Here is a 27146-nt window from a genome sequence, read left to right as displayed (position 1 = left end):
CATGACGTCCCCTGCACCGGCACCGCGTCGTTAAGAATGATGCTGAGCAGAATCTGGCCGAAGCTGGTGTCGGCCCGCACCAGGAACTGCACCATCACGTCCACTTTTTTGATGTGCATCGTTCCGATGCCACTGTCCGAGTAGTTGCCGTCAGTTTTGCGAACAGTTTGCACCGCTTGGAGAAGATGCTGTCCTTATACTTGACCGGCGTGAACTCCACCTTGGATGAAGCCCGTTCCGGGCGTGGAACTTGTCGAGCCAAACCAGTAGCTGAATGGTTTGGCTGGCTGTCGTCGTCGTGTTTGTTGTGTTGGCGTGACGCTTCCAAACATGAATCCGCTGGTGACCGGCTTTGCGGCCGTTGACTCCTTTGTGTCCATTTTCCTGCTACTCTGCTTGGCCTCGATCTCATCAAGATACTATTCGTGATCCTTGAAGATCGGATTCTGAATTGAACTTCCCCGAAAACCCAGCGGCCACGGCCACATTGAGCGCCTTCGCGTTAACTGCATTTTCCTCATCCCCGGTGTCCTTGCCGGCGGAGTCTACTGTGTTTTTCATTGGCGGGCTTACAACCCCGGGAAAGACCTTCTTGCTCGAGTCGGTCGTAGCAAAGATGCTGGCTCCCAGCGTGACGACGTGGCCGCCGTCCTATTCGTAGGTTTCGCAGTTCCACTGAGATGCGAAAATGGACTGGCTCCTCGGTAGGCTTCACCGCCGGTGGTGACGTCACCCCGGCGAATCCTTTGAACGCACCAAACACCGACGACAATCCACCGCTGCCCGCAGAATCTGTGCCGGCGAATCCATTTGACTCCGTAATGACGCGTTTTTTCGGTTGCTCCTCGGACGTCTGAGCAAATCGGCTCACCACCCGATGGAACTTTTGTGGCTTCTGCGAAAAAAAATGTTTTTGTTTTGTGTTTTTGACATTTCTTCATCAGACCAAGATAATGATAGAAGGTGGGAACCGTTAGTTGATTAGCATCACACTAATTGATTAGCTGATAATTTCTAATCAATTAGTCGATTATTTTAATTGATTAGAGCATGTGTCCTGCCCCTCGGTCGACCCGGTCACGGAAATTTCTAGCAGAGTTGGTTCTGCTAGAACCCTGCTAGAATTATTCTAGCAGGCCTGCCGGAATCCTCTAAGAATTTTACCGGAAAATTCTCACAGAGCGAAATCTGTAAGAATTTTGTTAGAATTTTGCTAGAAAACTCTTACAGGGCGAAATCTGTCAGATTTCTGTTAGAATTTTGCTAGAATGTTCTAGCAGGAAAAATATCTGTCGAAAATGACGTCATTTTCGCAAACCTCGTGGTTGATCGTGTTTTCACCGGTCATCTTTCTTCTCTTTCTTTCTTTCGGAGGTTTTTTTCTAAAAGACGGACGGTTTTTTTTTTTCGTGCCTCATTATTCTGGAACAAGGTAAGTTGATGAAATTGTGAAAATGGTCTTTAAGAAACACCCAGGAACTGGAGAGTATAAAAGATTTCTAAGGTGACTAAAATAATTCAACGGATAATCCGGGAATAACACCGCAAAACTCCAGTTTCCTAGGTTATGTTCTTCTACAAGGATTTTCGTGAAATTATTTAAAGGAACCGTCTTGGGCGCACGCAGAAAAAAGAATTATCAATTCGATAAATTTCTGACATAAATTCGATAAATAAAATTATCGGTTGGCAACCAATAATTTATTTTATCAAAATCAATAAGTTTTCTTGTCAATTTGACAACCGAAATTTATCATTTTGACAAAATGTATTATCAATTTGATAAACGTCATAAAAGAAACGTCACTTGCAAAGTTTATCTAATCGATAAAAATATTGATCGTTTTGATAAATATTTTTATTAAAACAATAAAGTGTTTTTATCGAAATAAAAATTATATTTATGGACATTTTCTGGATTTTTTTCTTTTGCCTTTAATTTCAAAAGAAACAAAAGCAAAATACATACACCTAGGAACAAATAGCGTAAACCTATGATTTTCAGAAAAAATGTGTTTTTTCCATCCTAATCAACATTTTTATAAAACTTATGCCGGATTCAGATGAGAAAAATTATTTCCAACAATTTGGTGTATAACTTTCCAATATTTGTTTGATTTTTCTATGAGAAAACTGTAGATTTAGAAAAAGATAGTAATTTGGACTATTTGGCAAGAAAGTCTGTCAAAAATCAATACAATTTGTTGAATATACGTTAACACATCTGTTATCAACTATATAACTGTTTATTTCATTGATATATACGGGGAAACTAATTTTTTCGTGTTCCAAAACATGTTTTTTAATGAAAAAGGTCACAAATTTTTGCGCGCCCAAAAGTTGATGTTCATTATTTTAGAGCAAAAAATTTTTCTCGTCTTTTGCAACCAGTTTCATGAAGATTGATGCAGGGAATCATGAGAAATAAGCGATTTTGTTCTTTAATCGACAGAAAGGCATACGACTTTAGGCAACTAACCTCATTTTGGCGCCACCTACATTTGAAACGCAGTCGCGCTGCAAAACCTCAATAGATAATTGTTTTTATTCTCATAAATGTGCGAATTTATCCTTTTCCGAGGCTGGTTCTTCTCAATTTTCTGACGCATTCTTGCTATCTACGGTGATTCCCAAATATGCATTAATGACATCGTTGATCAGGCAATGGAGCTCAGAGAATAAGCGAACGGATGCTGCCTCGATGATGGATCAATCGCCTCGGAACTCTGCTCGACCAACAACTCCGACACCGTGTGAGCAATGTTGTTTTGCGAAAGCAACTCTTCGGTCTTCGCAAGCATCCTCGCACATCTCAAGGCCAAATCCATCCAGTAAGCAGTTTGACGGCATCCAAATACCTGGTTCAATGCAAGAGCACAATCAAAAGGTACCCTTAATTTAAAAAAAATACTTACTCACTTTTCTCTAAGCATAAGTCTTTTCCTGCTATTTCTCCGGGTCGGAAATGGTTATGCCGGAAAAGCAGCCGATTTCTCCAGCTTTGATCACGCACTTTGTTCGCACACAACCGGAGGTTTGGAAGATGCAGTTTTCCACGGTAAACACGCGGGACAGAAGTCGCTGCGGCATTTCTGGCCTACTAAACTTCTTTTGAACATGATTTTTTGTCAAGCTTCTTCCAGCACGTCGCTAAATAATTGTTTGTTTATGCTTTGATTGACAGGAGAAAACGTGCATGGCGAAAATTCCGTGAACATTTTATTTATCAAAACAATAAAACATATTTTCGTTTTGATGGTTAAAGTTTATCAAAACGATAAATCAACGTTATCAAAACAATAACTTTAAACTAGTCATGTTGATAATGTTATTTATCAATTTGATAACCCTTAATTTTTCTGCGTGCGCTTACTGACAGAAATTTAACTTCCACCTCTTGGGAAACTTTGCGAAAACAATTAACAAAATATTTTTTTTTCTTTTTTGTCACAGGTTTTCGATGGTGTTGCGTTGCAAGCAGGAAAATGGCCTTCATTCGAGAAAACCAGATAGACCGCTAGGAAGAGGAAAAATATGAAGCTGTGGTGTGATGAAATGAAAAAATGACTACACACAAAAAAATATTATGGTAATGACAAAAGTAACTTACTTTTGAATTAATATGTGGTTAAAATTTGCTACATTAAAAGTTTTTTTCTTGTTTTGAAAATGAAAACTTTTACTGCTACAGTTTTTGAAAATCTCATTGCTCACTGATTTAAAAGTTTTTCCTTTTAATTCGACTGTAAAATTTCTTTAATTTTGACGTTCTCGTGTAACCGTGTACGACTAAGTCGCAAATGTAACCAAACACTTTGGTGGGTCCGGTGGTGCTGGTGAGTCTAGGACGCAAAGCAAAGCCGACCGCGGCAGCAGCCAGGACTCGGACGCGGAAACCTTTGTGAGCCAAACAGCAGCAGCGGAACTCCTTCGAAGGAGGGTGGTGCAGGAGCGGGACGATGTTGAGTGCTCAAAAAGAACAAGGCCAGCTTCCTGCTGGAACTGCAGCTGTTCCACGGCCGGAATGCGTAAGAAGGAAGCTTGAGTGTTTTGGGGGGTTTGTGATTGATTTTGTTTGTTTTTGTAGGATGAGAGGTAGGAATGTGGATTCGCACCGGTTGTATTCGGTGGTGGTGGCCCGGGATTGGTGATTGAAGGTCAATTCCCGCGAGGACTGGGGAGAGATCATCGAGGAGATGGCGCTGCCGAAGCGTTGCGTGAACAACGAGATTGCGATGAAGAAGATTAACTTCCCTTGTAACTTCCGGTTTTTGGACAAGTACGGGAAAGTTTATTTTCACGGTGAGGAGAAGGATCCGACGAAGAGGAGGACGACGAAAAGCTACATAATCGGAGGTGGTCAGCGCAGATGTTGCACGCGGTGCCGGCGGTTTACAACACCGGTGAGTATTGAGAATGTGTGCAGTGGCTAGCCAACTTCACTTACTTTCCATCTCTTTTAGCAACATCCCGCCCACAAACACTCACCTCGCGACGGCGCAGCTTCAGCCGAATGAACCAGGACAGTGAGCCAAAAAAAAATCTGTGTCATACCCGAAGTAACGTGCTCAAAATCGAATTCCGTTCCGAGGGCCTCATCAACTCCCTGTTTCGGATGCGCTTCCAGTATCGGGAACTCCCCGTTCAGGCACTTTAGTTCCGAGCCGGAAAACGTCGATCACCCTTCCCGAATCAACGGCCAACTCATCCAAGACTATCCTGATTGAGGCCGGAAACGTGACCATCGTGTAAAACTGCTGACGCGCGTCGGAATCTCCATCCGGAACCGTCCTGGGGTATTCGGAAGTGACCGGTGGCGTACCGTATGAATCGGTACAGCTTGGACTCGAATATTGGCCTACATTGAGCTGAAGCTAGTGGAGAAGCGTTAAATACAATAAAAAATGTTTTTTTAAACATGCAGTTTAATTTTTTTTTAAATAAATGTAAAAAAACCAAGCACATTTTTCTGAAATTATCCCTGTAGTGCTAAATGTTGTGTATTCTTGCCATAAAAGGTTTCTTTTCCAATTAAAAGTAAAATACTTTTACCAATACAACGATTTTGATCCATAAATGCATAGTACAGCCATCCCTCATATTCGGAACAGTTTACAGATCGGCCAATGTTCAACAAATCATATAAAATCGATAATTGATTATAATGATTTGCTTTTACCTTCATGTGAAAGCTTTTCTTGCGATCTTTCGATTGATGTATAGACCGGCTGTTCATTTTTACGTTTGATATCAAGTTTTCAAAGAAAAACATTGACCCTTGAAATCCACAAATTCGGAACACTTTTATCTTACGATGTAAACAAACTTTTTTTTCTCTCCAGGAGTACATATTTTTAACAAAATAATGACTTTGCACTCTGAAACCAACGAAACTCATGTTTAGTAATGTTTTATGAATGGCCTGATAACTTTTTTGTGAAAATATCAGTTAAATGCAGGTGTTCCACAATTGTGGAAGACACAATAACATCCCACAATCATGGAACAGGCAATTTGGAGGCAGTGTTTTGGTGCTCTGGATAAAATAGTCTTGAAATGCAGTTTTTGTTTAACAAGTATTACTTTTACTAGTGAAATAGCAAGAGAATGTCCAAATAGAGGCCCTAAAAATAGCAGGGTCGGCAGAAAAGTTGCATTTTGCTTTCTATTGACAAATTACCACAAAAGTGTTCCGAATTTGTGGGTGTTCCGAATATGTGGGATGACTGTAGTATCAAAAACTTTCCAACTTTTAAATTGAAAAGTTTGAACTTTCTACGAATATTCACCAACGCGAACTTTTAATCCAACGAACGATCTTTTTAAATTTAGAGTAATTTTTCTTTGAGTGTAGTGTACATATCTTGACTTTTTTTTGATAAGGTCCTATAAACAAATGTAAACATTGAGTGTATCCCGCTTACTCCGATGGACTTTGACATAAGGTGTGAAAGGGATACACTCAATGTTTACATTTGTTTATAGGACCTTATCAAAAAAAAGTCAAGATATGTAAATAATAAAATAAATGTTAACTAAGTTATGTACAGTTATTGTTTTATTTTACTACAACAATTCTAGCAGAAAATAAATCTGACATATTCTAGCAAAATTCTAGCAGGATTCTAGAAAAAATGCTCTCCGCTCCATTCCAGCAAAATTCTTACAGAATTCTAGCAGGAGGCCTGTCAGAATAGTTCTAGCAAAATTCTAGCAGGATTCTAACATAACCGTTTGATATCGCCGCTTCTGCTAGAACCGGTTATTGCATTTGAGCTAGAATTCTTTGAGAATTCTCGCAAAGTTCTAGCGCGATGATGGCATAGTTCTAGTAAGAATATTTTCGCCCTGCTAGAATTCTATAAGAATCCTGTGAGAACGCCGTGACTGGGGAACTGGCACCCAGATACGAGATTTTCTTACAGAATTGGTTCTGTAAGAATCCTGCTAGAATGATTCTAGCAGCACTGTCAGAATTCTGTAAGAATTTTGCAAGAATTTTCTAATAGAAAAATACTGCTCACTGATTGGTTGGCGTTAACCGGTTCAAATCATGTTTGAACAAGATTAATTTTCACTCGTTTTTTTAATGTTGACCACGTTTTTTCGCGAGAAAAAACCTCCGCGCTGCAAATTGCCAGGCCGTCGGAAATCGAAACTTATCTGGCAGATTAAAACACTATCGTTAGGTAAGCCATCACTCCCACTATTCCGGCATAAGTTGCGAATATATTTTTTAGGCATAATAAAACTCAACCTCTTCCTCAATTTTTCCGCTCTTTACAGGCATGGCTCTGCAGTTATGGCGACATCCAGACCTCGGATCTGGAGTCCGGATTATCTCTTCGGCTTCTTGGCCGCGACATCGTCTTGTAATAGTCCCAACCCGGGTTACTTGGAAATATTGGCAATGAAAAGCAGAGGAGTGTTGTCGAAGAATCAACAGCCGCCTCCTACACCGATAGTGATGTGACTTATTAGACCAGAAAACGAGTTAGGTTGTGATAAACATAGAAATAAATTTTGTTCGAAATTAAATTTTATTTTGCTTCAATTTATCCAACACCCAGATCGAAAGTCCGTAAACCCACGATGTTTTGTAAGGCAACGATGTTTTTTGAAAATTTCGATGAACTGTATGCAGCGCGTTAGAGTGAAAGAGAAAGCATGCTTTGTGTTTTCATCGAAGTTTCGCTAAGCATGCTATCTCGCTCCTTCATGTTTGCGAATTTTTCGGCAGTTCTGTCAAACGAAAAAAAAAACGTGGCGTGCATGTTTTTTCCTTCGCGAAACTTTGGCGTTTAGTCAACTTTTCTGGGCTTGTTCCGGGTTGTAGGTGGAATCGGCAGTCCAAGTAGTTTGTATTGTTTTGTTTGCTGTAAAATTAAACTTCTTTGAATTCTCTATTTCAGGGCATTTGCAAATCTCCGGTGATTCCGGGTTTCCCGCCCTGCAAGTACCCTTGGAAAAACGCTGTACGGAACAGGTTCGAAGGAAGATTTTGGCACTACAAGAGTGCTCTCAGAGCGATTGCGGTTGCTGCCCACCAAGCGGGCCCGGGCCCCAACAGCAGCAAGCTCCGTTACGACGCAGTTCCGTACGCAGATGCCACCGTACTATGGCAGCGGAGGCGCAGGTGGAAGTTCCGGATCGCCACAGCCTCCATCGGACGGTTCACCTTCGTCGGGACCGATGAACGACGACCGGGACAATCGTGGAATGCGAAACAGTGTTGGCGGAGGCGGATACAACAGGTTGCTACCAGATTTCGTCTCAGGCGGCAACAGTACGAATCATCAGCAATCACATGGACCAAACTATTTGCCGACGCATTGGTGTGGCAAATACCGTGACGAGGCTGTCGCGAACAAATGTAACCTCCAAGGTTGGCCACCCGGCAGCACCAGCACCAGGATCACGACTATCACCGGCGGGACTTTTCGTCGGCGGCGGCTTCGTTCATAGAGCCGGAGATTGTCGTTCAGCGGCCAACCATCGACCGTCAGTCAACCGCCATCGCCCTCTCCAAAGAATGGCCACGCCTGCGTCGGAGGTCTTGAACTGGACGTCGAGGCCAAGGAACGTCTCGAGTTGCGTCGTGAGGACCAGCGAAGGGAACGCAAGCAGGCCGCTGCCAGGAAACTGAAGAAGTTGGAGCAGCAGCTGAAGACTAAGAAGGGTGTAAACGGAGCAGCAGGGTGACGGCAAGAGTGGTACGGTCCGCGGTTCATCCACACCCAGCAATGGGCAAAGGTCAAGCAACGTCGGGGAATGGATCATGGCGAACGGGACGATCGTGACCGCAGTGCCATGGTCCCACGCGATTTTATGATGAAGCGTCGCATTAACTCCAGTCTTTTTCAATATTCCGCTTCCGACTAGGTATTGGCTGGTCTGATCCGCAGGGAAATCGGTCGGATGATGACGACGAAGAGGATTAACAAAAGCAACCGGTAGCAGCGGATCCGGTGCTGCTCGAGCACAGGTACAAACAGTAATTTCTAAAACCTCTTTACCCAATCTAAATATCCCCTTTTTCAGGTCAAATAATTCGAACGTCAACACCAGGAAGCAGGGAAACGGAAGTCAGTTTTGGAGTTCCGCCACCACCGTTGAGCCACACGGAGCGACGTAGATCGATCAACCAAACAACTTCCATCGGGCCAGAGTGCCGAAGGTGACGCACCGTCCACGAAAATTGAGCTCAGGGAATGTAGAAGCTGCTTAGCTGAGTGGTTCCGGTGAATTTGCCGAACGCCGCGGCCTCTTGGCTTGCCAGATACGCAGGCCGTGAACCGGCGCATGACCGTCGAGAGAAAAATCAAGAAAAGCGGCAGTGCCCAATACGAGCCAGCAGGAACTTTCAAAAAAACGGACAACCCCCGAAATGCCGAAAATCTGGAATTGCCACGCGGGACGGCCATGGTTCAAGAAGTTCCCTCGAGAGACGCAGCAAGGAGCAGGCTAGCCGGATTGTCGCCACCCTGCAAGTTCAATCAGAACGGAACAGATAGCTCGGAACGCGCTAGTATCGCCCTACAACTGTCCTCGGAACGGTGGATTCAGTGCTGGACTTACGCGCCAGGCCAAGATCAACCGGAACCGGTTCATGTTCCCGGCCAATTCTTGTTATAATTTAGGTAATTTTCTAGTAACATTTTCGACCAGTATCAGAGCATTCTTTTTTCCTTTTTTCAATAGGTTCTTGCAATCTGAAACTGCCACGTGCAACGGACATGGCCCTACAAGTTCTCTCGAAAAGAAGCAGCATAAAATAGGCTCGCGGAACGGTCGCCGTTCTGCAAATGCCCATAGAAGAAAGAAGCATGGAATGGGCTCGATGGACTGTTGCCAAACTGTAAGTGCCCTCGGAACTACGCTGGAAAGAACATGGCCGCTGGAACGACCATGGCCCTGAAAGTTCCCTCAGAATGGCACTGGCATATACCTGGAATTACCACGCGGAACGGCCGTGGTTTTCAAGGTTCCCCCGAAAAGAGTCAGCACGGAACAGGTTTGCCAGGCGGTCGCAATCCTACAAGTGCCCTCGGAATGGGCTCGATGTACGGTTATGGCCCTGCCAGCTTCCTCGGAACGTCGCTGCATGAATCAGGCTTGGCGGACGGTTGCCACCCTGCAAGTGACCTCGAAACCTCGGATAAAATGCTTCCCGAACACGTCCAATCAAGATATCAACCGAATCCGCTCAACGATCCTGGCAGTCATGTAGTGCACAAATTGTTTATTTTTCTATTTAAATAGGTTCTTGCCACCACGAACGGCCATGACTCTAGAGTAGGTTCGCCGGGAGTCGCCAACTTTCAAGTGCCATCTGAACGACGCTGTACGGAACAAGCTCGATGGACGGTCGTGGCCCTGCAAGCTCCATCGGAATGACGCTGGATGCAACAGGATCGCCGGACGGTCGACAACCTGCATTTGAGCTCGGAATCGAATCCGGTCCACGCTCCAAGCTGGCGTCACCAAAGCGGTCCAGAAGCTGTATCTGAAAAGGCCATCCAACGGTCCCGAGCCACCTCTTCGACAATGGTCAATATGGACCAACCCTGCTGGGTTGATCTGGCGAGGCACTTTCGATTCAAACAGACGAACCAGAATCAGCAGCAGCATGTTAAACATGAGATAAGTGCATCCGGAGAAGGACGACGGGGCGGTGGCTGACTTACCGTGACAACAAATAGAATTAGCAGACCGGAGGCGACACGCCTCTTTCGGGACATTACCATACAGGACTACATTGGAGGTGTACTTGGAACCGGTGCTGTCGAAGGACAGGTAAAATGGTAAAAATAGTCATCAGAGAAATTTTCCAAACTAACCTTCTCCCTTTCCAGCTCTAAAACCCTGCTCCCGGAAGAGGAAACGTCGTTCTGATCCGCGAGTAACACGAATCTGATGATGGGGACGAAAAATATACATAAACCTTGGAGTACACCTCCTCTGCCGACGATCAAAACATTACGGCATGTTCAAGATTCCGTGACCCCGCAACAACAAACACGATTCTTGCCCGGTGGCGTATTCTAGTCTGCCGAACTCGCGCTTAATTACTTAGGGCGATCTGTTCAACACCGGAACCACCTCTTCGTTGACAGAAGGCCTCGGCAGCCGGATGATCATATGCTGACAGTGCGAGTCCCACGGTAAGAAAAGTATTCTTCTTTATAAAGTTGAAACAAGTACTATTCTCGTGACTGTATTCAAATCTTTCTAACATTTACAGAATCGTCACTCCCGAACGGTCACCTAAACCAAAATGATCCACCACCGTCGGAGTGTCCACCTTCGTCGGGACCGATTAACGACGGCCGAGACAATCGTGGAATGCGAAACAACAGTGGTGGCGGAAGCGGATACACCAGTATAATACCGAGCTTCGTCTCGGGCGACAGCAGCGGCGGTACGAATCATCATCAATCGCACGGATCAAACTATTCGTGACTCGTACGGAGGAGGCTGTCGCGGACAAACGCAACCTCTAAGGTTGGCCACCCGGCATCAGCGAAACCAGCACCGGGATCACGACGATCATCGGCGGAACTCCGGACGGCGGAAATTGTCAGCAACACTCCGGCTCTGCTCTGCTCCGTCACCGGATACGACACTTCATGAAGAGATGACCATCTAGCCGCCGAACTGAACCAGCAATGTCATAGGATCCGCCGAAAGCTTGAGGTCACCATGGAGTGCAAAAAACCGGTTGCCGGTGCTGATCAAGAACGTCCGCAGTGGCTTGTCCAACTCGAAAAGAAGCAGCGCATGCTGCAGCCGCACTCCGGCCTCCGGTTGTTCTTTACGTTGAACATCAAACGGTCAACCTGCTGCGATGGATCGACCAGGCCATCGAAACGAAGAAACCAAATAAGGCGAAACCGACCACGCTGGTCGTCGGTCCAACCAACGGTCCAAGAGCCAAGGAACTGTCGGTGTCGTTTTGCAGAACACCACGACTTCGTGTCTTGCAAAATACTTCCGTTTCACCCAATGCGGCACCTGTCGCCTCCCGGCACATGGCACCGTTTACGATAATCGAGAATCTAATAAGGACAGAAGCGGTGCATCGTGCAGGAGTACCGGAAGCTGGAACGACCCAATCATGTGTCAAAAAATGCTCCGGTGACCCGACCAACTACACCCTCTACCATCACTTGAAAGCCAGCAGGCCTACAATGATGATTCCAACCACAGAAAAACCTGAACCCCGGCTTTCAGAAAGAACCAGCCTCACCGCTCAACGCACCTGTCGCCGTTCCAGACACTCCTCGATGCACAACTCGGCGGCTCGGAGAAGAACCACATGACATTGAGTAGGTTCTTGGCAAGAAAAAAAATGTTGTAAAATTCCTTCTCTAAATTGTTTTGCTTTTCTTTTCATTCTTTCCAGAATCGAACCGGACTCCTACTCAGCTGGTCTAAAACGTTGCCGCAATGGCCCGTCCTCACCGGGACCGAGAACGACAATGGTGGCTCATGGCCAGGCCACCTCGAATAAGACGCAGGAGCAGTCTGCGGAAGCGGAATCGGTGTCACTGGAAAGGAAGCATCAGTTCGATGGGGACGAACACGACGGAACGCTCGAGCGGTCACTGGCAGGATCTACTCCAATAAAGTGAACGAAGACTCTTTTTATGCAGCGATCTCGAGCTGTTCTGCACCCAACCCCAAACGCCGTCCGCAACCGGCACGCGGCCATGGCACTGCAAGCGCACTCGGATCGATGCCGCCCGAAACATGCCACACCGGACGACCACGTTCCAGCACCGCCATTCAAGTTTCCTCGGAACGATCGCTACACGAATCCTTTCAGGTCCAGATCACCCGGAACCTGTCCCGCTGTATATATTTTTGTTTAATAAAGTAAAAAAAGTGCAAAAAATGCGAAAAATAAACTAATTGTTTCAATCAAAACAAATTATGAGTTTGACAGATGACAGAATAAGAAGAAGAAGAACCTAAAAAGAGAGGTTGATGCGCGTCCGATTTTCCACCTTTACGTCGTTCTTACATCGGCCCCGCATGTAGGCCTCTTGCGATGTTCGAACAACCTTGACAGGTTGACGTTTCGGGTGCAAAACACCTTGATTCGGGTCTGATGCGTGTCTCAAAATCAGACCCGCATCGGCCCCTGTAGGCCTGATCGTCGTTCTTACGATCAGACCCGATCGGCCCCGTATTTCTTACTGGGCAATAAAATTCCAACAAAATTCTAGCAGGATTCTAGCAGAAAATTTTGCCGTCTAATTCTAACAAAATTCTTACAGAATTCTAGCAACTAGCAGGACGGCCTGTCAGAATAGTTCTAGCAGCATTCTAGCAGGGTTCTAACAAAACCGGTTGCTTTCACCGGATTCTGCTAGAACCGGTTATTGCATTTGAGCTAGAATTCTCTGAGAATTCTTGCAAAGATCTGGCAAAATTATGGCAGCGTTCTAGTAAGAATAATTTTGATCTGCTAGAATTCTGTAAGAATCCTGCGAGAACGCCGTGACTGGGCAAAATCATGATTTTCATGATTTGCCGAGTTCGAGCGTGTGCCCAGTCACGGCCTTCTCACAGGATTCTTATAGAATTCTAGCAGGGCGAAAATATTCTTACTAGAACTATGCCATCATCGCGCTAGAACTTTGCGAGAATTCTCAAAGAATTCTAGCTCAAATGCAATAACCGGTTCTAGCAGAAGCGGCGAAATCAAACGGTTATGTTAGAATCCTGCTAGAATTTTGCTAGAACTATTCTGACAGGCCTCCTGCTAGAATTCTGTAAGAATTTTGCTGGAATGGAGCGGAGAGCATTTTTTCTAGAATCCTGCTAGAATTTTGCTAGAATATGTCAGATTTATTTTCTGCTAGAATTGTTGTAGTAAAATAAAACAATAACTGTACATAACTTAGTTAACATTTATTTTATTATTTATATATGTACACTAGTCATTTTTTTCATTTCATCACACCACAGCTTCATATTTTTCCTTTTCCTAGCGGTCTATCTGGTTTTCTCGAATGAAGGCAATCCTGATTCTGCCTTCATATCTGGGAAGTCTATTTGGGGTTGAAATCCGACCATTTTCCTGCTTGCAACGCAACACCATCGAAAACCTGTGACAAAAAAGAAAAAAAAATATTTTGTTAATTGTTTTCGCAAAGTTTCCCAAGAGGTGGAAGTTAAATTTCTGTCAGTAAGCGCCCAAGACGGTTCCTTTAAATAATTTCACGAAAATCCTTGTAGAAGAACATAACCTAGGAAACTGGAGTTTTGCGGTGTTATTCCCGGATTATCCGTTGAATTATTTTAGTCATTTTAGAAATCTTTTATACTCTCCAGTTCCTGGGTGTTTCTTAAAGACCATTTTCACAATTTCATCAACTTACCTTGTTCCAGAATAATGTGGCACGAAAAAAAAAACGTCCGTCTTTTAGACACGGCGTGTTTTCTGGGCAACCTTAAGGAGAAAAAATAGTCATCACTACTTTCAAATGTGTCTTATAGGAAATTTTCTCAGCTTTCCAATGCTTCTAAGAGCGAAATGTTTCATCGGGAAAGTTCTGAGATATCTCTATTTGAAGTTTTTTCTTTTAAAATCCTTGATTAATAATTGGACACTTTTAAATAACAGTCCAGGAAACTTGTCAAATGATGTGTTTCATGTGTCTTTTACTTATCAAAATGTGCAGAATAAGACAAGAAACAACTTTGTAGAAGGTTGCAAACCACTAAACATTTTGAAAATTAAGTTCTAACCGAATTTTTGAATATGTGGGATTTATTCAAATATTAAAATAATAAAATCGTTAGAAATATTATTTTTACAAGAACATATAGATTATTACATAATTGTTGTGCACAAATAACACCGGTCTGCTCTGATTCAGCTTGGACTTAGCGGATACAACCGAAATTTCTACAGGTTTGAGATTGATAGGGTATTACAAGATTTTTATGAATAAATATAATCTTTCCTTAATCAAACACTAACCAGTTGCATGGATACAAAAGATGTTTAATACTAGAAATTAAACTGCAAATTACTGTTGCGAGCTTTAGGAGAAATACTTGTCATTAGTATGAAATGATTGTTTTAGTTTTTTTTTGTATTAAATGATTAAATGATTAGCAATATTTTAGAAGTTTATAAGACTCTCATCTTCAATCAAAATATATATATATATATTGATTTTTTTTCAAATAGTTTGGAAAGAAAGTTTCTGTTTGTTTTTTTTTTTGTTAAAATATTATTTAATTTTTGTTCAAACAAAAAAAATGTTTGCGACGGTGTTTTCAGCATTCTGAATTGGAAGACTCGAGTTTTATTGCTACTTTTAAGTGCATTTTCAACAGAAAACATTCTATAATTATTTTGAAAATATGACTTTTGAAGCTTGCTACAGTAATATGTAGTACACAGCAAAAAAAGTTGAATTTTGGAATGTTGAAAATTTGGTTGGTTGAATATTACTCATTTTTTGAGTAATATTAATCAAACAATGTGTAAAAATGTGAACCTGATGAATATTCATCAGAAACTGATGAAAATTCACCAATTCCTGATGTAATATTACACATTTTTTTCGCCACAAAATCTGTCACCATTTCCTGATGAATATTACCATAATTTTTTTTCTGTGTATATTTTCGATTTCAAATCATATTTGTATTTATGTTCCAGGTTAATGTTTGCTTAAGAAAATATCAAATTTGCCAAAGTTTCGGTTGAACAAGCAAAATCAGAGTAGACACGTGTTATTTGTACACAAAAAAATATGTAATTATCAAATAATTCTTGTACAAAATATATTTTTACACTGTTTGATGATTTTAATTTCTGAAAAAATCCCATATATTCAAAAACTTAGACAAAACATAATTTTCAAAATGTTTAGCGGTTTGCAACCTTCTACAAAGTTGTTTCTTGTCTTATTTTGCACATTTTGATGAGTAAAAGACACATGAAACACATCATTTGACAAGTTTCCTGGACTGTTATTTAAAAGTTTCCAATAAATAATAAAGGAATTTAAAACCAAAAAACATAAAATAGAGATATCTCAGAAATTTCCCGATGAAACATTTCGCTCTTAGAAGCATTGGATAGCTGAGAAAATTTCCTATAAGACACATTTGAAAGTAGCGATGACTATTTTTTCCTGATAAGGTTGTTCTAGAAAACACGCCGTGTAGAAAAAACCTCCGAAGGAAAGAAAGAGAAGAAAGATGACCGGTGCAAACACGATCAACCACGAGGTTTGCGAAAATGACGTCATTTTCGACAAATATTTTTCCTGCTAGAACATTCTAGCAAAATTCTAACAGAAATCTGACAGATTTCGCCCTGTAAGAGTTTTCTAGCAAAATTCTAACAAAATTCTTACAGATTTCGCTCTGTGAGAATTTTCCGGTAAAATTCTTAGAGGATTCCGGCAGGCCTGCTAGAATAATTCTAGCAGGGTTCTAGCAGAACCAACTCTGCTAGAAATTTCCGTGACCGGGGTAGAGCATCAAAAGTTAACAAAGTATCAGCTCGATTTTTTGCTCAAAAGTTGTTTTCAACACTGGAATTTAACAAAACAGAATTCGCATACATAACCTCAAAGGGCGGAAATTTCAAACGACATTCTTCGCTTTGTTCTGCTACTCAACACTAGGTGTCGCATGTCGTTTGGCTCTTGAACGGCAATTGGAATTGAAATAATTTTAGTTATCAGCATTAGCATTTTAGGACGCCCTATCCACGGATGGCTCCACCACGCTAATCCCCTACACTGAAAAAAATATCATGATTGCTGCTATAAGCTTTGCATATCGAGGAGTTAAAAGTGAGAGTGTGTGCGTGCAAAATGGAGTTAAACTTTTCGAAGTTCTATGGTAAACTTCACAGAAAGTTTAACTCCATGTTGCAGATTTGACAGCTCGATAGATTTTTGCAAAATGCCTCTGCAAATAAACGGTGTGAGCCTTGCATATAAACTGTATGTGTACTGCATATACACGGATACGAATTCGAAATATGCAAACGCATATAAAATGTATGTTCACGGCACATGAATGTTATATGCAAAGAAAGATTTGGCAATATATGCACTTACATATATCATGTACATGTATGTGTTGTATTCATGATAATTATTAGATTTTCTGATTGATTTTAAATAGTTTCACATTTTATTGTTATTTGATATTCCTTACATTATCGCGGGCGTTAATAATTAGAGTTCACGCGCGCTGATATGACCGCAGAAGAATGGCCGCATGACAGCCGCAGAACAAATTTTTGGCTGTTGTCAAAGGTTGCCTTGAGTTTTTTGCTGACTTTTCGGAAAATATTCAAAACAAATCAGGTTGACAGCCAAATCAGCGCTGAATTTCAGTTCAACCTGCTGATTTTTACACAGCGATAGTTCGGCGGCTGTAACCTCCTGTCAGTCACAGCGAAGGAGTAAATTGATTTTATCTCGCAATAAGCAATACTAGTTTGCTGTTTTATTTTTCTTTTCGGATTACTGAAAAATGTTTTTTATCACATAATTAGTCGAATGATGTTTTATTATTTAAACATACCGCTTTTAACAAGGATTGTATTGATTAAACGACGACACGACAAGACACTGGGAGGAAAAATCTGTTTGAAAATCGGTTCTACCGTGAATCCCGTGAATCACTGAATTCACGGTTCTTTGAAGGACCCCTCGGTTTTGCCGCAAAATCTACTTTTTTAGCAACACTGCTTGAATGTAAATATTTACTTTCACAGATTTGTTTACGTTCGGCTTTTTGTCCGTAAAGAAGCTCAGGAACCTTTTTTGGCCATCACGGTGACCCAACTGCAATACCGCTCCGGGCCCGCTCAGTCAAGAACCTTGCCGCTCAGTGGCAGCTCGCGGTGAAATCCGAACCAATGGAGCCGTCTGAATTTGTTTGGACCTTGGACTGGGTCGACGGAACGAGAGATCCCGGAGGAAAAGAAAGACGATCGCGTTTACAAACTAAGTTGCTTCGAACCACCGGAACAGTACTTTTTAGGTCGGGGAGTGGATGAACCAGAACTCAAATCACGCTGGCACCCGTTGGCATCACTAGTATCGGCATCAGGTGGACCGAACCCCGTCCTAGTTTGATGAGGCTCCACCTACTACTGAACAGGTGCATCCTCTGCGGATTCTGCGTTCCACGTATTAATGACCTCGGAAGCCCTTTCACTGGATTTCCACACAAACCCAAACCCTAGCGATTCCGTCATCACAGCTCCAACCACCCGAAGAAGGACAGGCCTGAGAAGGGGAGGCGTTCCAAGCCGTCTAGATGGAACCGAGGCCCGTGGCACACTGCCGAAAACGGTGGTGCCGGCGAGAGGTTCGATGGCAAAATCTGCCGTATTACCGGGAACCGTTATTCTACCGAAGAAGAGAGTCGGAGCCGTGGATTGCGTGGATTCCGGCGATTATATGACGTGTTTTTGGGTAGGATTAAGGCTTTGAAGAACCGGATAGGTTTAATGGCGAGACAGATACAGCAGCATCCGTGATGTCGGGGGCGTCAGCGCGAGTGCATCGTAGGGCTCGAGGCGAATCAATCGAACGTGGGAGGCAGATGGGTGGTGGCATGAGTTGAGGTTCGCTGACGCATAGGAGCATTTGGAACAGTGACGAAATCGCCAATCAGGCCAAAGCACTACAAGATCGAGGCCATTCATGCGTGGGAGCCAAAACTAAAAAAAACAACAGAAAATGCACTTGTTCAGTCACAGCCATGTAAAACTGGGACAAAATCCGGTCTACCCGAAACCGATACCTTTTATGCCAACAGACACCAACGCAATTCGCAATCCAGCTCTTCTACTCCCCGGCCAAAACAGCTCAATGACGGCACAACAAAGCGGAAGGCCGACCAGGACCAGGACCAGGAAAGTGCGTTCCCACAGTTTGGACAGTAACGGCGGAGAAGGGTTTGCTATTGCTGTTAATACAGACTAACTCTGCGTGGTCCCCGTAGTGGTTCGTCGTCAGGACCTTGCTCAACGTGACTCCTGCTTCCTTGGCCACCTGCAGTAACCGGTCCGGTTGGAAACGAACATGTGGCAAGTGTTGTAGTGCCTAATGTGAGCGTGTTGTTGCTTTTATGCTGGGGAAGCAATCGAAGATGCACACGCAACCTTTCCGCCGGAACGGTCGCCGGACCGAAAGCAAATCACTCCTGATCTTGTTGTACGGTCCAGAACTGTTGAGGCGAGCTTCCGCAAAACATCTCACTCGCAATCCGTTTGATTATTCCTTTGCTGTTCTACACCACCGTCGTGGTGTAGAATCCAGTTTGCCAAGCTTTTCCTTGCGTACGCCACTGAGCCAAACACACGCAGTTGATCGACGTCCGGCATTTTAAATGGCGTTTTCTTTTATTCCAGCGCTGGAGTTGGACCGATTCAGTAGGTACACAGCAGCCTACTCCGCCTCACCTTAAGATTTCCGAAGTCTTGACTCATGCAGCATCGAGCGTGCCTTGTACAGCACGGTACGATTCAAGGGTTCCGATGTTCCGATTTGCTGTGGACTGTACCAGCGTGACTCAGACCGCCTTCAGCACTCGTAGCACCATCTCAAATCGCGGCAGATCGCCGAGACATCGCCCTGGTCAGGCGTATCTCTGCGTCTTGAAGAAGAGCTTCCCCGCGATCCCGAAGTGCTCGAACACTTCGCACAATGCCTCCCTGGTCTCCTTGGCCGTTCGTGGACCCTTCACGTGATCGATCCTCGGCGATCCGGTTAACCAGCAAATTACGGCTGCTTCAATCTCTGGCCACCCATTGCGACAGCAGGCACATTGGGGGGGGGGGGGAAGAAGGGGGGGTGAGATTTCAAAAAGGTGTCCACGTGGTTTATGGATGGTCCCTTACCTGCTCAATTGTCTTCATTTGGGTTTACTCCTATCTGAAACCTATCTACTCGTAGATTGTCACTTCAGGTGAATTTTGTACGTATTTTACCAGAAGCACTTGTTCCGGTGGCATGTTTTGATCGGGAAGATTATTTAGATTTCAGGAGAGACTCAGATTTGGCGAAATATGTATTATTCAAAGTTTGCAAGGCTTTCTGTGAATTTGTAAAACATATTCATTTATCAAAACATCAATAATATCATAATTAAAAAAAAATGATCGATAAAACAATCCGGTTATTTTTTCGGCGTGTTCAAGATCGATTTTGAAGGATTCGGCGATTGCTGAAGGTGCAGGTGATGCCCGACGATGAGTTCTACGGAATGACCATCTCCTGCCGATGTCTCCGGACAAGGTAGTGGTTGAGGATGTTGTCCTGCGGAGACTGCTGCTGGTTGGGATAATTTAGGAAGAAGGTTGGTTAGATGTCGGGGGTTCGCTTCAATCTTTGGAGTTCATTTCTACTCGAGGCGTGCCTTGGAGTGTACGTTCTCTACATCGCTAACCAGACCCGTTGCGTAGTTCTTCCGGCTAGCTAACCATTTTGGAAGGGATACTAGGTGCCGTCTGGCCGTCGCTGGATTTTGGTTGAACTTTCGATGACAACATTGTTGGCCTCCTGCAGCGCTGCATGTAATTGTTTAGACCAGCTAATCGGAGGTAGGAATGTCTCCAAACCGGCTGCCCATCCGAGGAGAAGCCTCCCTCCGGGGCTTCCATAGATTGTACCACTCTGATGTTGCTCAGTCAGTTGCTGCTGCGTGCCAGTACCTTGTTTAGGGAAATAGAAGGGAATGTCTGGCCGTTCCGGGAGACTGGCCGTTCCGAAGGCGGATGGTTTAGATTCCGACGTTATAATCTGACGCGGCTGGGTGATCAACTGACCCGTCTGATGAGGTAATGCCAATGTAGCCGACGTGACCTGCTGCTGTTGTTGGTTAGTCGTACCCAAGACGTGAGACTCCTGAACCATGACGACCACAAGCGATCCGCTGGAGGTTTTTAGTCGGACGGTTGTTTCTTCTGGGCCATCTAATCGGGCAGATTCTGGGTGTCCGAGGTAGCCGTAACTATTTGAATCGGTTTTTTGTTGTTTATTCTATTGCGATACGGACACTAGGTGACCCGAAAGTAAATTTCCTGGAAAAGAAAATTGAATGCGGGAGAAAATGAATGAAACTTGTAGAAAAACAAAACGGATGACATTTCTCGATGTCAAAATGAGCAGTGATGCCATTTTTATCATTTTTTTTAGGGGAAACGTCAGTTAACCGGTTTGACGTTTCAAGTTCCAAAGGAACTGGAGGGGTATGCCGATTTGGGACCCACTTTTTGGAAGCGAGTGGCTTGTCGTGTCGTCGGATTAAATGTTTCCGTGGCACTTTTTAAACGGAATTCATCGTCGATTCCCTCGTGTTAGTTACACTTCACATAGATCGATCGCCCAACCGAAGACGTTCAATTTTACGTTCTAGTGCGAGGGACCGGCCATCGGGGATAGTCGACCCGATGGGGTAGTGAAACGCGGAGTTTAATTAAACAATACAATAAAAGATGTCTTTATTTGACGAGACTAAAACGTAGAATGAGAACGATACAAGAAAGTCACTGGTCTTCTACCCTGTGATTGTTGTTGCTCAGCTGACATCGCGGACCTGTCAGAACCAGCTGTCAGGGTCGAGCCGGAGGTAAAGCAGTCTGGGTGGCTGCAATGTTGCCAGTCACAACATCTCCCCCTTGAAATTGGCCGTTCCGGGTTGAACCGGAATCGCACTCTTCATGGCACAGAAGAGCGAGCAGATACGGATGGCACCTAATCTGCGTTGATCATCGACGGCGACTTTTTGAAGAACTTCGAGGTCGATGATGAGGGTGATGCTTCTTGCGTGGAACTGCATGTTGAATCCGGGCTTGGATCGGGCATCGGTTCGACGGCTAGAAGGTCAACGATGATCGCAGCAGGAGGTGGCCACGGCGGAGGCTGGTTGACGAACGCCTCGACTTCACCTGGTTCAAGCCACCGTCTGCGTTGCTCGATGAACTGCTGAGAACGATCATCTTCGGTGTCTACACACTTGGCTTGCGGGTGTGTGTGTTCGTGTGGCACGGGGTCTGTGTTGAAATTGGCGAAAATACTGCGGGCGACCAAGACAGATGGTGCACGCACAGAACGATCGATCGGGACGACGGTGGATATCTGGTTCCACCAATCCAGGACCACGGCACCGATCGCGCACGAACCCGCACACTGTTGATCTCGCTGGTTGGCAGCAGACACGGTTGTCCACTGTGCGGTCGACGCTGGAGATTCGGCGATACGGCAGCGACCATCATCGTCTACGCCGTCACATTCGTGGCGCTTCGCCGGTTCCTTGGAGGCCAGGACGATTCCTTGATGCTTTGTGCTGCCGACGTTGACGTCACAGGAGGACTCACCAGGGAGCCGCTGAGTTGGATCGCTAGTTGCTGAGGCACACGCTGCTGCTGGTGGCGCTGGGCATCCTAACTGCTTCCTGTTGACGTCCGACGTGCCAGATCCGACGGAGTGCTCGAGCCAGACTTGCGCTTCCAAGGGCTCGACGTCGCACTGTTGTCGCTTTGGTTCGGCACTGTTGTTGCACTTCCTCCCCTGCTGGATTTGCTGAGACGCTTTTCCGCCGTCTTGGTGCACGCCTTGCTCGCTGTCGGCGCGGTTACGTGCACACATGGGACCATGTCGATGGGCTTCGCAGGATTCGGTTGGACTTGAGGGCGCTTGTTCCGGCCGCGTGCTTGTCCTAACCTCGAAAAGCTGCTGTGGCTGGGAGGAGGTTGATGATGGCGGGGCCGCCATCGCGCTTTGAGGTGACGCTGCGGTCGCGAAAAGCGCTTGAAGAAACTGCTGCTGCTCGACTAATTGATTGATGAGCCGGGAGCACTGGAGCAGTCTATCGGAGATCGAGGGCAGCGTTTGACCGGCAAGTGCTTGTCCACCGGCGTGCTGGAACGGGACGCCCGTGTGGTGGCTGAAGGACGGTGGCTGCTGTCCGGCGTGTCCCAGGCCTGCGGATAAGCTTCCGCACTTCGGCTGCCGTGTAAGGAACACGGGAGCACCGCTTGATGACGCGGTCAACGGCGGCTGCGGCGGGTTGACCGGTTGCTGGATGTTTGATGGTGGCGGCTGGTGAAAGCACTTCGCGGCGACGGGAAAATGGCCGTCCGTTGGCCGCTGCTCCACGAGCGTCTCGAGGCCACCATGCGGGGAAAGAAGTCCAAATGGCCGCTCCGCCATTGGATTGTTTGGTGCCGGGTCCATGGTGCTGCTCCTCTTCGCGTGGGTTTCTTTTCGGTGATCGAATCACTCGCGGGAATCACCCGAAAAGAACGCTACTCGTCGCCACTTTTACGTTCTAGTGCGAGGGACCGGCCATCGGGGATAGTCGACCCGATGGGGTAGTGAAACGCGGAGTTTAAATAAACAATACAATAAAAAGATGTCTTTATTTGACGAGACTAAAACGTAGAATGAGAACGATACAAGAAAGTCACTGGTCTTCTACCCTGTTGTTGTTGTTGCTCAGCTGACATCGCGGACCTGTCAGAACCAGCTGTCAGGGTCGAGCCGGAGGTAAAGCAGTCTGGGTGGCTGCAATGTTGCCAGTCACAACATTCAACTATCCCGAATCCTGCTCCGGGCCAGCGGATGCATCGGCCGGGAGGCAACGATGGTGTAAACATCAGCAGCGGGATCCGCTTCCTGCAGGCTCCGGGAAAAGGCCCTACTGGATTATCATGATTTTTTAGTTGTGGTTTGGTTGAGCGTTTTAGCAGAATGCATGTTCTCGAGAACAGAACACTGGTGAAGTCTGCAATACGTATTTCGTCATCTGAGCAATTCCATGTCAAATAGGGAATCGGTTGTACCCGACCCTCTCCGATTTCAATGAAACTTTGTAAACATGTTATCCTACGCTTATATAAGCCATTTTTGTGTATATGGAGCCAGTTACACTCGATAATGACATTTGAGAAGGGCGAAAGCTCGGGCGAAAGTGTTTTCAATATTTTTGTATTTTGTAATTTGAATATTGCTGTATCTCGAAGCCGTGATTGGTGCGCTGAAAGTGGGGACGCGAAGTCGTGATAATTCAGGTTGATTTTTTTGCGTGCTTTTGTGTCGCTGTTCGTATGGGGTGAGTTAAAGTGCCTAATAGAAAGTGGGGACACGAGAAACTGAGAACCCAGCGATTTTCTGTCAAAAAAATGAGCACCTCCAAGATCTTACAGATAAGGTGCTTACAATCTCTACTTCTTCCATAGGTTTTGTCAAAAAATGAACACCTTCCATTTAAACGCTTGGTAAAATTTGAGTGACCAACTGTGAGTGGCATTGCATTTTGAGTGCTTTGTCCCCACTTTCTATTAGGCACTTTAGGGTGAGTGATTGTGGTAATCGAATAATAGCATCATTTGTGCGCTGGAGTCGTGATTATTCAGGTTAATTTTTTTGTGTGCTTTTGTGCCGCTGTTCGTATGGGGTGAGTGATTGTGGTAATCGAATAATAGCATCATTGGTGCGCTGAAAGTGGGGACGCGAAGTCGTGAATATTCAGGTTGATTTTTTTGTGTGCTTTTGTGTCGCTGTTCGTATGGGGTGAGTGATTATGGTAATCGAATAATAGCATCATTGGTGCGCCTAAAGTGGGGACGCGAAGTCGTGATTATTCAGGTTGATTTTTTTGTGTGCTTTTGTGTCGCTGTTCGTATGGGGTGAGTGCATAATTTGTAAAGGGAGCGCGTGGTCGTAAAACATATTCGGAGTGAAATGTGATTTTTTGTGATTTTCAAAGCCCTTACTATATCAACGTTGATCGGAAGGCACGGCGTCAGGTGGATTATGTTCAAATTTTTCGAACAAGGTTTTGTTTTTCTGCGGTGAAAAAGCCATTTCTATATAAGGATCGAAAGACGCACTGACAATTTGGATCGTCGAGTTAATAGTGGAGCATAATAACTGTGTGTGTGAGTGATTTTGTGTGTTAACCATGTAACCGTTGGTCACAGTTCTTGAACGAACCTTCACTTTTCAATTTATTTCCGTACATACAACATCACACGACACAAGCAGTGAAGGGGTATCCGTACCCTCGGGGCAAGACAGTGAAGAAACCAGAACAAACTAGAGTTACTCCGGGAGCAAACGGGAGGAATCGAGAGAAATTCGGAGAAATAAGAGAAACCTCGCTCTTCTTGTCAGAAATGTCACTTTTGACACTGTTGACGTTTCTCATCTGATGTCATGTTTACCGTTTTGATTTTGCCTGTGTGAAGTTCGCTGCTTTTTGCGGCAATTATTTTTGGGGATAAAAACAAGTTGCTAAATTTTCTGAAAAGCCTTGCTCTGCGACCCACTCCAAGTACCATGGCTCCGGTAAGTATTAACGGGGAGTTTCCAACCGAGTTGGAAAACCTCCGCAAGAAAATTGCCGCACTGTCCAACTCCAGTGTGTCTATTTTTTAACTTTCCTCCTCCCCCAGATCGTGTTGAAAAATGCACATCGGAATGTGCCGGAATGCCGGAAGTGTACCGGAACAGCAACATTCCCGAAGGCTAGATCGGCTCATGTAACGACCCCGTACGGGGTCGTGGGCAAGTCATGGACCGGACAGAAGCTACAGACTCCAATGGACACATGGGAAGAACCAGGAACTAGGAAGGCCAAGGACATAATCGTCGATTGAGGACGTGTACGTAGGCCCGAAAAGGATTCCACGACATTGTGTCACCGTGGCCATATGCTGGCAGGGTTTTTTTTTGGATTTGTTGTAGTTTAGCCGTTATTTATTGTATCTCGTGCTGGTTAATAAACATTAATTTCCGTGGGGAGAGGGAAGGGAGGGGGCATCCTAATCAGCACCTTCGGGATTTTGAGCGATCTTCGGCAATACGGGATGATTATGTCCAGTTCGGTAAGTGGTTCTTCGCTTGGTTTTCTTCGTGTGTTTCGTCGTTCCCGGGACTCAGCAAGAGGTAGGTAGGTAGGTCGTGGTACGTTTTGGAGGTTGGTCCCTTGTAGCCGGTCAGCGGTTTGCTGCTACATGAACTGAACTCGTCGATCTTAGAGCAATTGGGAGAACTTCCGGTTGCACTTGTTCTGTTTCGAGTCGTCGAGAGCTGCCATTTGCTCGAAGACTTAGTCACTGCAAAGAATAAACGTTTAGGTTGAAACCAAAATCTTCACCAAACTAGGTGTTGACCGTGAGAATAATCGCAATGACATGGGAAGCTTCTAGATTGACCCTCAGTTGAAGGACGGTTTCTTTGGAATTGCCAAGTACGGCCATGGTTTAGACGAGTTCAGCTTTTAGGGCAATCGGGACAGAACAGCTGATGAGGCCGAGTAGTTTGAGTGTTCGCAGAGGGCAACACGGGCCACCACAGCACGGATCACTAGCAGGACTGATTGCAATCCTCAAGGCTCGACTGCTATAAACCGTCTCGGAACCGGGGTTCTGTTCCTGATAGTACCGGGACAGCAAGTTGAAGAAGTATTCCCACGAGATGGTCGGTGCGGCACCTCCAAAGCCACCTTGGCTTTCCTGCTTCAGCAGGTTGAACGCGGTTTAGATACGGATTGAAGAGAATTGGAGGTAGATAATCTCCGGCCAACAAGATGAACTTGAACAGACAAATCAATCGTAACGACCCGCGATAGTTGGCAGCCACTTCCATCGGTCCCCATTTCTCGAGGGTCAGCGAGAGATGTTAAATACAAAATAGACGACTAAACGCAAGAAATGACTCATATTTCATCTGTGGTATCGGTCGAGAGTCGTGTCGATATCCTTCTCCAAGTCGATCCGGAACTGTAACGAACTTCCGATGCGGAGTGCCATTCTTCTTGTTGCATCTGAACTAACAGTCGACTTGAAACCGAACCCCGCCAATTACAACTTCCACTTCCTCCTCAAGTGAACAAGTGGCCGCGGTCGACGTCGTGGTTCCCACCGCCGGATTGGTCGTGTGAATCACGGGCTGTGTTTCTGGAAGTGCCGCCGTGACTCCCCTTCATAGCCACCGCAGAAGCTGGCCTGCTGACAACCGACACTCCGATCGTATTTAATATGGCCAATCATGCCAGTGAACCAGGCCAGATTCTGGAATCGTCTGGAAAAAATAATCTTTTAAAAGTAAACAAACAACAAAATGACATTTCCTTGTTTCGCTCTTCTCTCTTTTTCTGCTCTCTTCATAGAGATCTCTCTTAAAATATTCGGAGCAAACGGGAGCAATCGGGAGGAATCTGGAGGAATGTAGAGCAACCCAGAGGAATGAGCTGAAAACGGTCAAAACAAAAATTTCAGAGCAAACGGAAGCAAAGCAGAGGAAACGGGAGCAACCAGAGTAACTCTCTTGCTCACTGTCTTGCCCCGAGGCCCAGAACCCTCGCCAGAACTAGTTTTACAGATCGGAATAAAAAATTAGCCACCCTTACCTTTCATTTGCGGCCATAACATTTGAAATCGATTAATTTCCATTTTTTGAGCGATTTCCTTCAACGTTCGACATTTCCAAATGTTGATCCAGCAAACAAAACAGCGCGCTGCTGACAGACCGCGGATGAACTTTTCTTTTGTTCTACAAGGGGAATTGGGGGTAAAACGGTCAAATTGGCAAACATTGATGTTTTAAAATTTGGCCATTCTAGTGCGTTTGAAAGGT

The 27146-nt window shown here is 44.9% G+C and overlaps 2 long non-coding RNA genes across 13 annotated transcripts; both read left to right on the top strand.

Annotated features, from left to right (window-relative positions):
* The first annotated feature begins 50 nt into the window (after nucleotides 1-50).
* LOC120430885 (uncharacterized) lies at nucleotides 51-9714 on the top strand. Of its 11 annotated transcripts, none has more exons than XR_008212746.1 (6): nucleotides 2748-2887; nucleotides 2987-3058; nucleotides 3454-4028; nucleotides 4088-4403; nucleotides 4464-9140; nucleotides 9202-9714. It is a non-coding gene; the product is annotated as an uncharacterized LOC120430885 (long non-coding RNA). The 11 variants fall into 11 exon arrangements; XR_008212743.1 differs by lacking the exons at nucleotides 2748-2887; nucleotides 2987-3058 and having other exon boundaries at nucleotides 3888-4028; nucleotides 4464-8213; nucleotides 8383-8485; nucleotides 8542-9140; XR_008212740.1 differs by lacking the exons at nucleotides 2748-2887; nucleotides 2987-3058 and having other exon boundaries at nucleotides 3888-4028; nucleotides 4464-8253; nucleotides 8383-8485; nucleotides 8542-9140.
* A 52-nt stretch (nucleotides 9715-9766) lies between these two features.
* On the top strand, nucleotides 9767-12046 carry LOC120430886 (uncharacterized). Of its 2 annotated transcripts, none has more exons than XR_005607756.2 (4): nucleotides 9767-10296; nucleotides 10356-10664; nucleotides 10745-11828; nucleotides 11906-12046. It is a non-coding gene; the product is annotated as an uncharacterized LOC120430886 (long non-coding RNA). The 2 variants fall into 2 exon arrangements; XR_005607757.2 differs by having other exon boundaries at nucleotides 9767-10304.
* Nucleotides 12047-27146: the final 15100 nt, after the last annotated feature.

Source organism: Culex pipiens, unplaced genomic scaffold, assembly GCF_016801865.2.
Source record: "Culex pipiens pallens isolate TS unplaced genomic scaffold, TS_CPP_V2 Cpp_Un0084, whole genome shotgun sequence".
In the NCBI taxonomy this organism is placed as follows: domain Eukaryota; kingdom Metazoa; phylum Arthropoda; class Insecta; order Diptera; family Culicidae; genus Culex; species Culex pipiens.
The sequence above is the reverse complement of the archived record's forward strand: the minus strand, read 5'-3'. Positions and strand labels throughout refer to the sequence as shown.